The sequence below is a fragment of the Dermochelys coriacea genome, chromosome 17, assembly GCF_009764565.3.
Source record: "Dermochelys coriacea isolate rDerCor1 chromosome 17, rDerCor1.pri.v4, whole genome shotgun sequence".
Classification (NCBI taxonomy): Eukaryota; Metazoa; Chordata; order Testudines; family Dermochelyidae; genus Dermochelys; species Dermochelys coriacea.
In genome coordinates, this window is record NC_050084.1 from 23,920,271 (window position 1) to 23,934,592 (window position 14,322).

General features: G+C 53.0%; 1 protein-coding gene across 2 annotated transcripts in view; it reads left to right on the plus strand.

Moving 5' to 3' along the window:
• Nucleotides 1-495: 495 nt before the first annotated feature.
• The window catches only part of LOC119844745 (claudin-4-like), a 34,182-nt gene continuing 20,355 nt past the window's right edge, over nt 496-14,322 (plus strand). The window contains exons 1-2 of one of the 2 annotated variants that reach the window (XM_038376055.2): nt 496-657; nt 4,645-4,728. The gene's annotated coding sequence lies outside the window, so the exon portion shown is untranslated. The remainder of the gene's footprint in view (nt 658-4,644; nt 4,729-14,322) is intronic. The other variant, XM_038376056.2, reaches the window with a different exon arrangement.

Genomic DNA, 14,322 nt, shown 5'->3' on the forward strand with positions numbered 1-14,322 from the left:
GGAGGGTGTAGTGGGAGATTGCGGGGAGCAGGGGGTAGTGTTGCCAATTTTGATTGGATGTATTCCTGGGGGTTCATTACATGACATAATCTTTAATTCCTGTCAACTCCAGGACAATCCTGGCGGGTTGGCACCCTTAGCACGTGGATCCTGGGAGCCCAGCGCTGGGGGAGGCAGCGAGCGGGGGAATGGCCGCAGCCTGGCCGAACTCTCCAGGGCCGTGCGGGGAGGCTTGAGGCTGCCTGGCCCAGCCGAGATCCCGGAGGGACTTCCCCGCAGCGCCACACAAACTGCCGGGAAGGAAGCGGCTGCTCTCGGGTGCGGGAGTCCCGATACCGGGACCTATGTCCCCGTGAGTCAGGGCCACGCACGGGAGCGACTATCGGCCCACGCCACCCCCCCGCACTGCACGCCCGGCCCCCGCCCTGCCCCCCGCATCCCCGGCGCCGCGGACCAGTTCCCGCACCCCCGGCCAGCCCCGCTCACACCGGGCCGGGGTCCCGGCTGGCGCCCCTGCCCGCTCCTCCCCGCCTCCCCTGGGCGCCCAATCCCGGCCGCGGAGGCCGCTCCCCTCCCAGCCGCACCTGCAGCCGGGAGCCCCTAAGCCCGCAGCAGCCGCACGGAGCGCTCGGCCGCTAGCCGCGGACCCAGGTCCCGGTGAGTGACCGGAGCGCGACCTGCCCCCGGGGGCTCCCAGACTGGCCGGCTGGGGTGCCCGTCTGGGCCCTCGGAGCCCCATGGGGGGCTAGGGAGGGGCCGGCTGGGGTGCCCTTCTGGGCCCTCGGTGCCCCATGGGGGGCTAGGGAGGGGCCGGCTGGGGTGCCCGTCTGGGCCCTCGGAGCCCCATGGGGGGCTAGGGAGGGGCCGGCTGGGGTGCCCGTCTGGGCCCTCGGAGCCCCATGGGGGGCTAGGGAGGGGCCGGCTGGGGTGCCCTTCTGGGCCCTCGGTGCCCCATGGGGGGCTAGGGAGGGGCCGGCTGGGGTGCCCGTCTGGGCCCTCGGAGCCCCATGGGGGGCTAGGGAGGGGCCGGCTGGGGTGCCCGTCTGGGCCCTCGGTGCCCCATGGGGGGCTAGGGAGGGGCCGGCTGGGGTGCCCTTCTGGGCCCTCGGAGCCCCATGGAGGGCTAGGGAGGGGCCGGCTGGGGTGCCCGTCTGGGCCCTCGGTGCCCCATGGAGGGCTAGGAAGGGGCTGGCTGTCCCGTCTGAGACCTCGGTTCCCCACGGGGGGCTAGGGAGGAGCTGGCTGTCCTGTCTGGGCCCTTGGTGCCCCATGGGGGGGCTAGGAAGGGGCTGGCTGTCCTTTCTGGGACTTTGGTGCCCCATGGGGGATTGGGGGGGCTGGCTGTCCCAACTGGGCCCTTGGTGCCCCATGGGGGGATAGGGAGGGGCTGGCTGTCCTGTCTGGAACTCCCCCTCATATTGCTGTTGCAGTCCCCTGTCCCCAAACTCCTGAATTGCTCTTTGCCACGTTTGTTGGCTCCGTCCTGTTTGGGGTTGTGTTGCTTAGCTGCACAGCTGGCCCCGTCACCGGCAGGCCTGGGCGAGCGGGGAGACAGCTTGTTTTCTGGCTGTTGTTACCTGCAGTTGACCAACAGTATTTATCTGGCGCTATCCCACGGAGCCCTTCTGCCTAGGGCCCTGTGATGGGCAGTGGGAAGCTGTGTCAAACCCACTCATGGGAAGGACAGAGAAGCCTAAAAGTCACTGGGCAAGATGTTCAAAATGGGTGTCTACACGCAGGCATCTTTGTCTCTGCATCGCTCCCCGATACACTTGGTCAGACCCAGCTCCGCTCCACAACTGTCCCTTGACGTGAGTGGGAATTGCACCAGTTCCTTGAACTCACTTTAATTTCCTCTGTCTCTAGGATTTTATACTGTTCACATTGTCATGGGGCCTGAGTGCCTGGGACTGAGGATAGTGATCAACCCCAAAGGGGAGGTGGGAAGGCAAATTCATGCATGTCTGGAAAGCACCCAGAGATCCTGGGATGGAAGGTGTTGGCATTAATTCATTAGTATAATTGTTATATGGGGAAAGACGGACATCAAGTCAGTTAGGGCCTGAAGGGAAAGGAGGAGAATGAGATAATGGAGGCAGAGAGCTAGATTCACGAAGGGATTTAGGCAGGTAACTGCCACTTTAGGCACCGAAGTCCAAAATTCAGATCCACAAACAGCTGCCACCTGATCTGCAGGTGTCTAGGTCTCCCCTAGTACAGCCCCTTACATCTCTGCCAGAGGCTGTCTGCTCGGCATCTAGATCCTCAAGCCAGGCATTCCCCTGTTTATCAGGCCTGCCAAACCCAATCCCGCAGGCTGCCTGCCAGGCCCCATGTGAAACAGCCAAAGAGGAGATGGTTGGGTCCCCTTAGACCCAAGAGGCCTGTGGTTAGAGCATTCTCACAGGACATGGGAGAACTCAGTGCAAGTAAACTCAGGGCTCCCCACCCCAAGCACTGAGCTACAGAATCATGCTCACTCTCTCTTTTTGGTCCAGTGAATATGTAAGTATTTTAAACACGGTGAAACAGCTCCAGCCACACCGATTAAGAGGTTGCTGTGCCTGGCGGTTCAGGCACTCCCTGGGGAGATAGGTGAGCTGCTCCCAATCAGACTGTGTGGGGATTTGAACTTGGGTTTCCTGTATTCTGGGTAAATGCTGTGACACGGAATGAGGGGAAGGGGGAATGCTGCCTCCCTAGTTTTTCATGAAAAAAGTCTGACCTGGTTCAGGTGCTAGACTCACAGCTGCCTAACTCCCCACGACGGATGGAGTGCTGGCTCACTTAGGCAGCTCCTCACTCAGCTTTTGTGAATCCCTTTCATAGTGGCTCACTTTCCCATGCAGTGTATAGCAAGCTGGGTGCCTACCTCGGTTCTTCGAATTCCAGTGGGCGCAGGGTGCCTAGACATTAAGTGCTGCAATGCGGAGCAGAGTCTCCTTGTGAATCTAGCCCAGAATCAAGGAGCCCTTTGGGAGCTGCCACCACGAATGTGGCTGAGAGGGAAGGCCTACCTTCCTGACTCCTCATGTGCAATGGGGAGGGGTAGGCTGGGCCCGGCTTCGCATTAGCCAGAGGATATGCAACAACAGCGCGCTGGGATGGGCTGGATGCAGTGGTTAGAGGAAGGTCAGAACAGTCAGATTACAGTCACCTCCGGTTGGGGTCTGTTCCCCTGTCCCCCTCCCAGTCCCCCAGAGGGCAAAGCACTGGGATAAACAGCCTGGGAAGAATCTGCTCCTGACTTCACATGATCCCAGGCAACAGGGGCTCAGGAGCCATGAATCACAATGTTTGCGAGCAGCAGGGCCGTGCCACATGACTCCCATCCCACAGGAGTTGCACCATGGCACGGCTTGAGAAGGGCTATGCTCCTGTCACTGTGGTGTAAAGGGGACGGAAGTAGGTCTGGGGATCGGAGCCCCTTCCCCCGAGCTGCTAGAGTGGTTTCCCCCTAACTATGGGCCCCTCAGTCTGACATTGAGCTCAGGCAAAATAATGGCTTGACTGATACAGGACTTGGTTCACAGAGAATTAAAGGAGGGTAATATAGTTCATGTCCATCAGCACAGGTTTATGGAAAATAGGTCGAGTCAGACTAATCTGATATCTTCTCTTGATGAGATTACAAGTTTGGTTGATAAAAGGAATAGTATTGATGTAATAGACTGAGACTTCTGTACGGCATTTGACATGGTACAGCATGCCATTTTGAGTATTAAATTAGAAGAATATAAAATTAACATGACACACATTAAAGAGATTAAAAGCTGCCTAACTGTTGGTTGAAAAAGAGTACTTGTGGCACCTTAGAGACTAACAAATTTATTTGAGCATAAGCTTTCGTGAGCTACAGCTCTCCTCATCGGATGCATCCGATGAAGTGAGCTGTAGCTCACGAAAGCTTATGCTCAAATAAATTTGTTAGTCTCTAAGGTGCCACAAGTACTCTTTTTCTTTTTGCGAATACAGACTAACACGGCTGCTACTCTGAAACCTGTTGGTTGAAAAAAGTAATTGTAAATGGGGAATCACCATTGAGCAGGTGTGTTTCTAGTGGGCTTCCACAGGGAACCTTGGAACCGGAGCTATTTAAGATTTTCAGCAATGACCTGGAAGAGAACAGAAAGTCATCATTAATAAAGTTTGCAGATGACACGATTGGGGGAGTGGTCAATAATGAAGAGGTCAGTGATACAGAGAGGTCTGGATCTGTTGGTAAACTGGATGCAAACAAACAATATGTGTTTTAATACAGCCCAGTGTAAAAGTTATCCATGGAGGAACAAAGAAAGCAGACCATACCTACAGGATGGGGGCTGTGTCGTGGGAGCAGCGATTCTGAAAAGCGTGTGGGGGTTGTGGTGATAATCTGCTGAACATGAGCTCTCAGTGTGATGTTGTGGCCAAAAGGGCTAAGGCAGGGGAATCTTGATTAGGAGTTGAGAGGTTATTTTACTTCTGTATCTGGCAGTGGTGCCACCGCTGTTGGATCTTGTGTCCAGTGCTGGTGCCCACAATGCAGGAAGAATGTTGGTACATTGGAAAGGGTCCAGGGAAGAGCCACGAGAATTATTAAAGGATTGGAAAACGTGCCTCTGGGCAGGGGCTGTAAACACTTCCTGTCTGATTGTGTTTCAGGAGCTGGGCTGCTAGAGCCTCTCCCGTCCAGAACACAGACGCTCTGTTGTTGGGTATTTCATGAGGGCCCTTCTTCAACAGCAGGTAAATCAGCTCTTAGCATGAATGGCAGCTCCTGTCTTGGTTACAAGAGCAGGAGGGGTAGGATACAAAGAACAACAGACTCCCTGTCTGCCATCTTGCACTAGGGTGTGTGTATGTGAGCCGGGGCCCCTCCCCGGAGCCCTGCAACTTGTGCTGTGCAACACCAGGAGGCCAGCGCCCGCTTCCCCAGAGGGCCCCTCGAGCTGCCTCTGTAGGGGAAGGTTTGCTGTACTGAGAGGGATGTTGGGAAGAAAACTTTCCCTGCTGCTCAGAACTCTCCTGGGGATCCTGCACAAGGGCCACGCTGCAAAGCAAGGGAGGCCTCTGACTGCTAGATGCAGGACAGTACCGGAGTGGGGGGGAGGGGAGGGTGTTCCTGTGGCACTAGAATGCTCCAGGCCAGGGGCCCACGCCAACCACAATGGTCCGTGCTGGAGCGCCGATACAGCTGGAGCACACATGCCAGTGGCCCTCTTCGCTACTGAGAGACAGAGTGTATGGGCATATGTAATGCACATTGGTGAGATGGTTTAACTAGCCAGTTCCCTCTACTAGGTTTCTCACTGTTCCTTGGATCTGTGTTCCTTAGCTAAAGTACAAGCTGGAGAATTTATATAAATCTTTGAGGCTTATTTGCTTTAAAAGTTGTGTTGGCTAATGAGAAATTACAGAAAGCAGAATACAGATGGTTGGCTGATAATGTTTATGATGTGAAAATGGAATTTAACATGAGAAGTTACAATTATCAAGAGATGATAAATCAGTTTAATGCATTTAAGGTCTTATCACAACCTTGTTACAAAGGTAACGTTTATCCTAGTTCAGTACTAGTCTAGTGCAAGTGATTGTGGTTCCAGCACAGAATTATGGATTCTTAATTACAGCTCCTTATTTACTTCTCATCAAGATTATATCCCAGTGGAATTATGGAATTGCTCTTGTCAGTTCCACCAAACAATTCTACAGCGGGATTTAGAATTTTAGACAAATTACTTAGTTATCAAAGAATATCAGTTTTCAATTCAGAATGATCATGCCCATGACTCAGAGCCATACTTTGCCACTTATACATGCACAAGACTATCATACGCTAAACCCAAACTGTAATATGCATGTAATAATTTTGAAGCTGTTTTAGTTTCCCAGGAAGTTCACCAGCGCTGAAGGTTCTTATGCCACTTTAACCAAAGTGGTCAAATAGTGGTCAAATAATTTTTATTTATTTATTTTTTGTAATTTTTCTTGTTTGTTTCTTTATAAAAAGATGAATTACTCACAGCAATAGTGGGAAAATCTTTAGTTTACAAGCCAATTCAAAGTGTCTTCCTCTTTTTGTCTAATTCTCTTTAAAGCTGTGCAATTTCTACGTTGACCTCTTTTAAACACTCAGGATTTCACAAAGTAACTTTTGCTGTAATGAAGCCCAGCTTTCAATTACATCATTATTAGGCTGAGCTAGAGTGATGAGTTTCTCTTGCCCTAACACTCTCAACTGACTTAATGAATCAGCATGACTTGTAAATAACTAAGACTAAACTTGTTAGTGAAATACAAGTACACATACATTTGAGTCATTCAGAGGGTTTTAATAAAGGTAAAGACTTTCTGAGAAGCATTTAGCCTAACATGACCGAGTCATCACATGAATAAAAGTTGGAACTGGTATGAATGTGGGTTTTCCAGCTTAGCTTCACTGTTGCAATGACTGGTTCTTGAGTTAGATCAGAGTTCATTCAGGTGAGTCACTCAAGGTGTTAGGACAGTGGGATTCTTATTCTTTTCCTGAATTTTGCAGTGGTCTCTCCAGACAGGACTTTAAAAAACAGAGGGGTCACATTCAGAAAGGAACTTACGGCATTGCCACATCGAATCCTTAGGCGTCCTGCTGCCTAGTGGAATTCTGAGCCCTGATTTAAGCGAATGGCTCCATTGTACAGTGCATGGAGAGAACCAGGGATTTAAGACAGGTTCTCAGAAGCCAGCATGCGGTGTGGGAGGCTGCTTAAGAAAGCTGATAGGAAATGCTGACGACTGGGGCAGGGTTTAGCTCTCAGATTCATAAAGGTAATTGGGTACCTAGCTCCCACAGATCCCAGCCTGTCAGGCCAGAGGCCTGTTTTTTATTAGGGTTCTCAGGCTGGCAGTCCCTCCTTTGCCTGATTTTGAGCAAGGACATGAATTCAGCTCTCCCTGGCGAGAGAGTGACTCTGTTGCCCAGTGGTTAGCGCACTCACTTGGCATGTGGGAGAGTCAGGTTCAAGTCTCTGCTCCAAATCAGGAAGAGGAAGGATTTAAACGGGGTGTGCCCTAAATTGCTGGGCTACTGGCTGTCCTGGGAGCGGGTGAACACATGTGAGCCTGAAGAATGCCCAGCTTGCCTGCCCCTGACTGTTTTGTGCAGGACCTGATCCTGTAGGCATGGTCTGAGAACACCGGATCAGGTCCTGCTGTGGAGACGGGTGGGGAATGTCTCGTCTGAGCAGCCAGTTGATGCGTCGCATGAGCAAGGGCTCAAAGCAGCTTGTTAGCTGTGGGGTGGTATCAGGATTTAGGCATCTTTGCCCATGCCTACCAGCAGAAAGTGAGGTGCCTCTGGGGTTAGGCCAGGGGTCTCAAACTCAAAGGACCACGAGGGCCACATGAGGACTAGTACGTTGGCCCGAGGGCCGCAACACTGACCAACCCCAACCCGCTGCCCTGGCCCTGGCCCTGCCCCCACTCCACCCCTTCCATGAGGCCCCGCCCCTGCCCCACCTCTTCCCACCCCTTCCCCCATTCTAACCCCTTCCCTGAAAGGGTTTTCATTCATGCTTCTGGGGAAAGTTTGAAATGTCAAACCAGAAGATGAATTTTGTCCCCTCTCCTCATTCTCCTTTATGGCTTCTTGCAACTTTGTCTCTGGATAATTCCTGTTCCTGTGCAAAATATCTTGTGCCATATTAGTTTGTATCCTACACATCGGGCGATCGGCTGAATTCCCACTGGCTCATCTCCAGTCAGTAACCCGTTTCCGCAAGTTACCTTCCGTTGGCCCCTCTGTGGTGAGCTCCTTTGACCAACCCTTCATGACTCCAACCTTCTTTTGCAAGTTACCTTCCATGGGCCCCTTTGTGGTGAAGTTCTTTGGCCAGCTCTGTGCAACTCCATGTTCTTTTCATTAACACTCTTTGCTGTCTGCAGACACGTCCATTTTGAAGTCAGTCTTTCTGGAAAGTCTCCTCACACTCCTGGATGGCTCTATCCTGCAGCAATGTCAAATAATTTGACTCATTTGCTTGGTCATCACCAACAGGAGAGAGCAATTAATGAAATAGCACAAAACAGTTGTATGCATCTCTGTACCAGTCCCGGATTATTCCCTGAACCTTGGTAATAAGGTTAGTAGGAGCACCATATGCAACGGGCTCTCGGTGCAGCTGCCAGTCATACAGCTGATCAGGACTTGTGGCCTGGCACCATTTTGGTTGGTGCACTGTGGACTTCAGCATGACACAGGGCTGTGTCAACTCTTTTAATGCAAAATCAATACCTTATGAGATGTAGTTTTGTTAAAAATGAGTTCTCTTTCTTGTAGATAGCTGGTGTGTGTGCCAGGGTCTGCACAGGGTTTATGGGGTAAACTGACAAGTAACCCCCCAAATAAAGCAGCTCAGCACAGGTCACAGCTTCTTTGCTTGACCCTCTTGCTCCTGGGCCTCTTCCCCAGCCTTACAGCCCATCTGCTGAGGTGGGGGAGCCCCAGGAGCCAGCCTGCTTCCTGTAGCTCTCCTTCTCACTCTAAGCTCTTCAAGGCCTAGATCCACACAGGTATTGTAATGCCTGACATTTAGGTATCCTGCCACCTAGCGGCCTTCACAGCTGGGAGTTAGGTACCAGGCCCGGATTCCCAAAGGGATGGGGATGTTGCAACACTCAGCAATTTGGCATTTAGAAGATCACAGGAACAAACCACTGTTACCCACAAAGCCTGGGTTAGGCACCTAGGCTCCCTCTACAAGGCACGAGGAGCAAGAGGCACCTCAGAATGTGAGTCACCAAAGCCATCACACTGGGTGGGGAGCTGCCAGTGTTAGCCAATGAGAGATGGTGACGAGATGGATATTTCCTAAGCCCTGCCCCTCCCGCGGAGTTTGGTACCTAAGTCCAAGCTTCAGGGAGGCGCCTATCTCTACTTGTGATCCACAGCCAGGAACCCCTCTGCTGGAGTCTGGTAGCGTAGGTGTCTAAGGGTACATCTAGGCCAGGGGTTGGCAATCTTTCAGAAGTGGTCTGCCGAGTCTTCATTTATTCACTTTCATTGAAGGTTTTGCGTGCCAGTCATACATTTTAACGTTTTTAGAAGGTCTCTCTCTATAAGTCTATATATTATATAACTAAACTATTGTCGTATGTAAAGTAAACAAGGTTTTCAAAATGTTTAAGAAGCTTCATTTAAAATTAGATTAAAATGCTGATCTTACGCCACCGGCCCGCTCAGCCCTCTGCCAGCCTGGGGTTCCGTTCACCTAGGCCAGCAGCGGGCTGAGCAGGGCCTGCGGCCGGGACCCCAGCTGGCAAGGGGCAGGCAGCCAGAACCCCAGACTGGCAGCGGGCTGAGCAGGACCGGCGGCCGGGACCCCAGACTGGCTGTGGGCTGAGCGGCTCAGCCTGCTGCCACTCAGCCCGCTGCCACTCAGCCTGCTGCTGGTCTGGGGTTCAGTCCGCCAGCTCCTGCCAGCCAGGGTCCCGGCTGCTGGCCCCGCTTAGCCCGCTGCCGGTCTGGGATCCCGGCCCTGCCCACATGGAGTGGGTACCTACCTTCTCCCTGGTTGTAGCCCCTTCTCTTCCTCTCTCTCTGAGGGTGGGAGTGCACTGAGCACAGGGTTGTGATGCGGGGTCTGGCCAGGAGCTAGAATGAGGGAGGGGGCTCAGGGTTGGGGCAAGAGGTTTGGGTGTGGAGTGCTTACCTGAGCAGTTCCAATTTGGTGTGAGGGGTGCAGGTGGGAATGTGGGAGGGTGTAGGAGCTCCTGTTTGGTGCTCAGGGTGGGGGTGGGAATGTGAGGGGTGCAAGAATCAGGACATGGGGTGTGAGGGGGCTGGGTATGTGTGGGGGGTGCAGGAGTCAGGGCATGGGGGGGCTGGGTATGTGGGGGGGTACTGGAGTCAGGGCTGGGGTTGTGGGGGGGTGCAGGGGTCAGGGCAGGAGGCTGGGGTGTGTGTGGGGGTGCAGGGGTCAGGGCAGAGGGCTGGCTGTGTGTGAGCAGGGCTCATGGCAGGGGGCTGGGGTGTATGGGGAGATGTAAGGTGCAGGGATCAGGGCAGAGGGGTGGGGTGTGTGGGGAGTGCAGGGCTCAGGGCAGGGAGCTGGGGGGTGGGGGGGATGTAAGGGTCAGGGCAGAGGGTGGGAGGGTGGGCTGGGATCGTGGGGGTGCTCCCAGCTCCTTGCCTAGAGTGGCTCACGGCAGGGGGCTGGAGGGGATATGCCCTGATTCCACCCCCCTTCCCCAAGGCCCCATCCGCGCCTCTTCTCCGCCTCCTCCCCGGATGCGGCTCCGCTTCTCCCTCTCCTGCGCAAGGGCCATCAGCTGATCAGCAGCAGGGTGGGAGAGGAGGTGGGGCAGGCACCCAGCATGGCGGGGGAGTGGGGAGAGGAGGAGGGGCAGGCACCCAGCGTGGCGGGGGAGTGGGGAGAGGAGGAGGGGCAGGCACCCAGCATGGCAGGGGAAGAGGGAGAGGAGGAGGGGCAGGCACCCAGCATGGCGGGGGAAGAGGGAGAGGAGGAGGGGCAGGCACCCAGCATGGCGGGGGGAGAGGAGGAGGGGCAGGCACCCAGCATGGCGGGGAAGAGGCGGGGGAGTGGGGAGAGGAGGAGGGGCAGGCACCCAGCATGGCGGGGAAGAGGCGGGGGAGTGGGGAGAGGAGGAGGGGCAGGCACCCAGCATGGCGGGGAAGAGGCGGGGGACCTTGCCTGCCCTGCAGCAGCACCCAGCAGGACCAAGCTTCTTCACACTGCCCCTGCGGGGAGGGCGGGGGGATGGAGAAGAGCGGGCTGGGGAGGGCAGGATTTTTAATGGCACCCTGCTGCCTGCCGGGGGCCCGGCCTGGGTTCGGCAGTGGGCTGAGCGGGGCCGGTGACTGGGACTGACAGGCAGCAGCTTGCCGTTAAACATCGGCTTGCGTGCCGTCCTTGGCACATGTGCCATAGGTTGCCGACCCCTGGTCTAGGCTGTAAAAAAAACACTTGCAGCACCTAGTTTCAAAGGCCAGGTCAGCTGACTTGGGGTCATGGGGCTTGGGTTGCAGGGCTAAAAATTGCAGTGGAGACATTGGGACTCAGGCTGGAGCCCGAGCTCCAAGACCCTCCCCCACACAGGGCTTCAGAACCTGGTCTCCAGCCAGAGCCCGCACCGCTCTACTGCTATTTTATAGCGGAGACCAAGCCCTGCGGGCCCGAGTCAGCCGTGGTCATACCGTGGGGCTTTTATTGCAGTGTAGACGTTCCCTCAGTCATTCCTTGCCAGAATGAGTTAGGCGCCTGCCTTGCTCCACAAGAAAGAGCTGGAGGAAGAGCCACCCGCCTGGTAACTTTTCACCCAGTGGCTAGAGCACTCAGCTGGGATGTGGGAGACCCTGGTTCAAGTCCCCCTCTGCCAGAGGAGAGAGAGGATTTGAACAGAACTCCCAGGAGCGGGTGCTAACCACAGCGCTATGGGCTAGTCTGCTGGTGAAGCTGCTCCAGTTTGGATAAATAATTGAAGAGTCATTGGAGCAAGGGGACTATACCTGGGCCTTCCACCTCCCAAGGAGGCTCCATGGCCACCAGGCTATAGGCTCAGTCTCTCTCTGGCCCTATGACTGTCTGTATTTATGCAAAGTGGAACAGCTTCCACAGAAAAGATTGAGGGACCCTTCCCCCGTCCCCATCATAACATCCCATAGGTCAGTGATTACAGCACTCTTTTGGGAGGTGGGAGACCCCTGTTCAAATCCTTTCTCCCCCATGGCAGAGGGGGGAATTGAACCTGAGTCTCCCACATCCCAGGCGAGGGCTCTAACCACTGGGCTAAAAGTTATAAATTGGGCATGGCCTAGAGTCTGCAGGACTCCTCCATTCGGAGTCTGCATGGGACCTGATTCGGCAGGCATGTCTGTGGGACGGGCTCTGTGGATGCGATGTGTGGAGGAGTGCCCCTCTTCTCCTGCTCTGTGGATCATGCTGGGGCTTGGGCAGGAGAGAGGCATCCAAACAGTGCATGTGTCCAGAGGCAGACACATAGGCACTTAGGGAGATCATAGCCTAGCGGGTGAGCAGGAGCTTTGTGGATCCCAGCGGAGCCTAAGTCCGGGATTTGGCATTTGTGGATCTAGATCCTGGGGGTTTCAGGTACCTAAAGGGTTAGGCAACCAGGATTTTGAGGATCTAAAAATTGGGTTTAGGCACCTAAAGTGGCAGTTGGGCACCTAATTCCCCTTGTGGGTCCAGCTGTGGGTGCCTAGCTCAGGGCTGCAAATTCCACTGGGTGGCAGGGCACCAGAACACCTTCATTCCTAGCCTATAGATATAATAGCGTATCCCAGTGGTGCTGGGCTGGTGCAAGGGGGGGCTGCCGCACCCCCTGTCATGAAGTCATAATAACAAACACCAAATACGTGGTTTCCATGGTTTCCGTCATCAGCATCCCCACTATAAAAATTGTTCCAGCACCCCGGTGTATCCAATACATAGTTTGATCTACTAAAGCTCTAGTACAAGGTTGGTCCTTTTTTGAGCAGGGGGTTGGACTAGATGACCTCCTGAGGTCTCTTCCAACCCTGATCTTCTATGAGTCTATGATTCTTTCAGCATAAAGCATCTAAAATAGAAGAGGAGGTAAAACAGGAAGTTACTTCACAACCTTGCAAGAGTTTGTGGTTCAGCCTGGCTAGTTTGCTGTTATTCATCCTACATCCTCAGTGTGACACAGAAACTGCACTTGCTGTTTGACATGTTCAAAGGCTTAGGCCTGAGTTAGGCCAAGGATTCTGGCCTGTGTGGCTGTCTATAGCATCATTGTTTTTAACAAGCGCCGTCGTTTTTTCATCACTATGCCCAAAAATCATAACTCAGTTTATAGAGTACGGTGAAGATGGCATCTGACTCCAGTTCAGATCCATCCTATTTTTGCTATTAGGGAGGCGCTGTGCTGGAGGGCTTGTGGGGAAGGGGGGACATACTTGCACATGTGGTGGTTGTGTCCCAGAATTAGAAGGTTTTGGGAGGAAATTATTAAAGAGATTCAACTTATGACAATATGCTTCCTAGAGATCCCTGGAACTGCTGACTTAATGCTCCAGTAAAGGAACTACATTTTGAACAGAACGACACATTAATTCTTTTTTATTGTTAGCTGCAAGATTTTGTAATGCACGTTATTGGAAAAAAATGACTTCTCCTCCTATGGAATTGGGGTAAAGTAACATATGGACAGTCCTTATAAAGGAAAAGCTTTCACACCCAGCATGTAAACAAGAGAAGCACTGAAAAGAAGAAAGGTATTTAGAAATTTGGACACCCTTTTTAGTGTACTCAGAAGAAGAGGGCACTGCAGCCAGCAAGCCAGAATTTTTAGCCAGGTTCTTTAAACATTAACCTGATCCTGACTAAGGAATAAGTCATGGACAATGGAGTATGTGAATGTTTGTTGTAATTTTGCCTTCTTAAAAAGAAAATCATGATGCAGCCCCACAAAATCCTGAGATTAAAAATGTGTTTTTGGCCTGTCTTCTGACGTTTGCAATACCCTGCTTTGGCAGCATATACAGTGTTGGCTGCTCTTCACATGTACTGCGGGGAAGATGCTTTTGGTCCCTGCTGTATGAGCTCATGCTAGAGGACCAGCTGAAGTCAGGGCCTCATTGTGTCAGGCACTGTAGAAACACACAGAGATCGCCCCTGCCCCAAAGAGCTAACAGTCTAGGGGGACATAGACGCTGCAGCTCTTCGCACTGCAGCACCTAACTTTTGGGCACCCTGCTGCTTGCTGGTATTCACAATACTGAGTTGGGCACCCAGGCTCCCACTCAGTGCATGGGGCGCCTAAGAACGGGAGTCACAAAACCCAGCAAGCTGTGTTGCCTAAGCTAGCCGGTAGGCATGCTGAGTCCCTCCAGGAGATTTAGATGTGTAGATCCAGGCCTCAGGGACTGGAACCGGTATTGATTTGGGTTCAGTTCACTGTCAGGTTCAGTTGCATTCAGTGTATTTGGATTTAGTTGTGATTCAAGACACGCACCCACACCCATACACCCCAGTTCAGTTACTGGCGCAAATCAAATTTCAATCTTAGTGGAAGTAAATTTAAAAAAAAGAGACTTGAAATTTAAAATGGAAACTATTTTGATTTTTAAACATTTATTGATTGTTTAACTTTAGCTTTCCATGAGTTTTCCTAGTGTTTTTGTGTCCTCAAATAAACAGGACTATTTTTTACAAGCAACTTGTTTGAGTGAACATCTTCTAGCCTTTGCTCTACCACATTGGTCCTCGGGGGAGGGGAGAAAATACATTTGAGTTTGGGGCCTCCAGTGGGGCAGCTGGCAGGAGGAGCTGCCCAGGGGTTGGTGGGGGAGGCCTG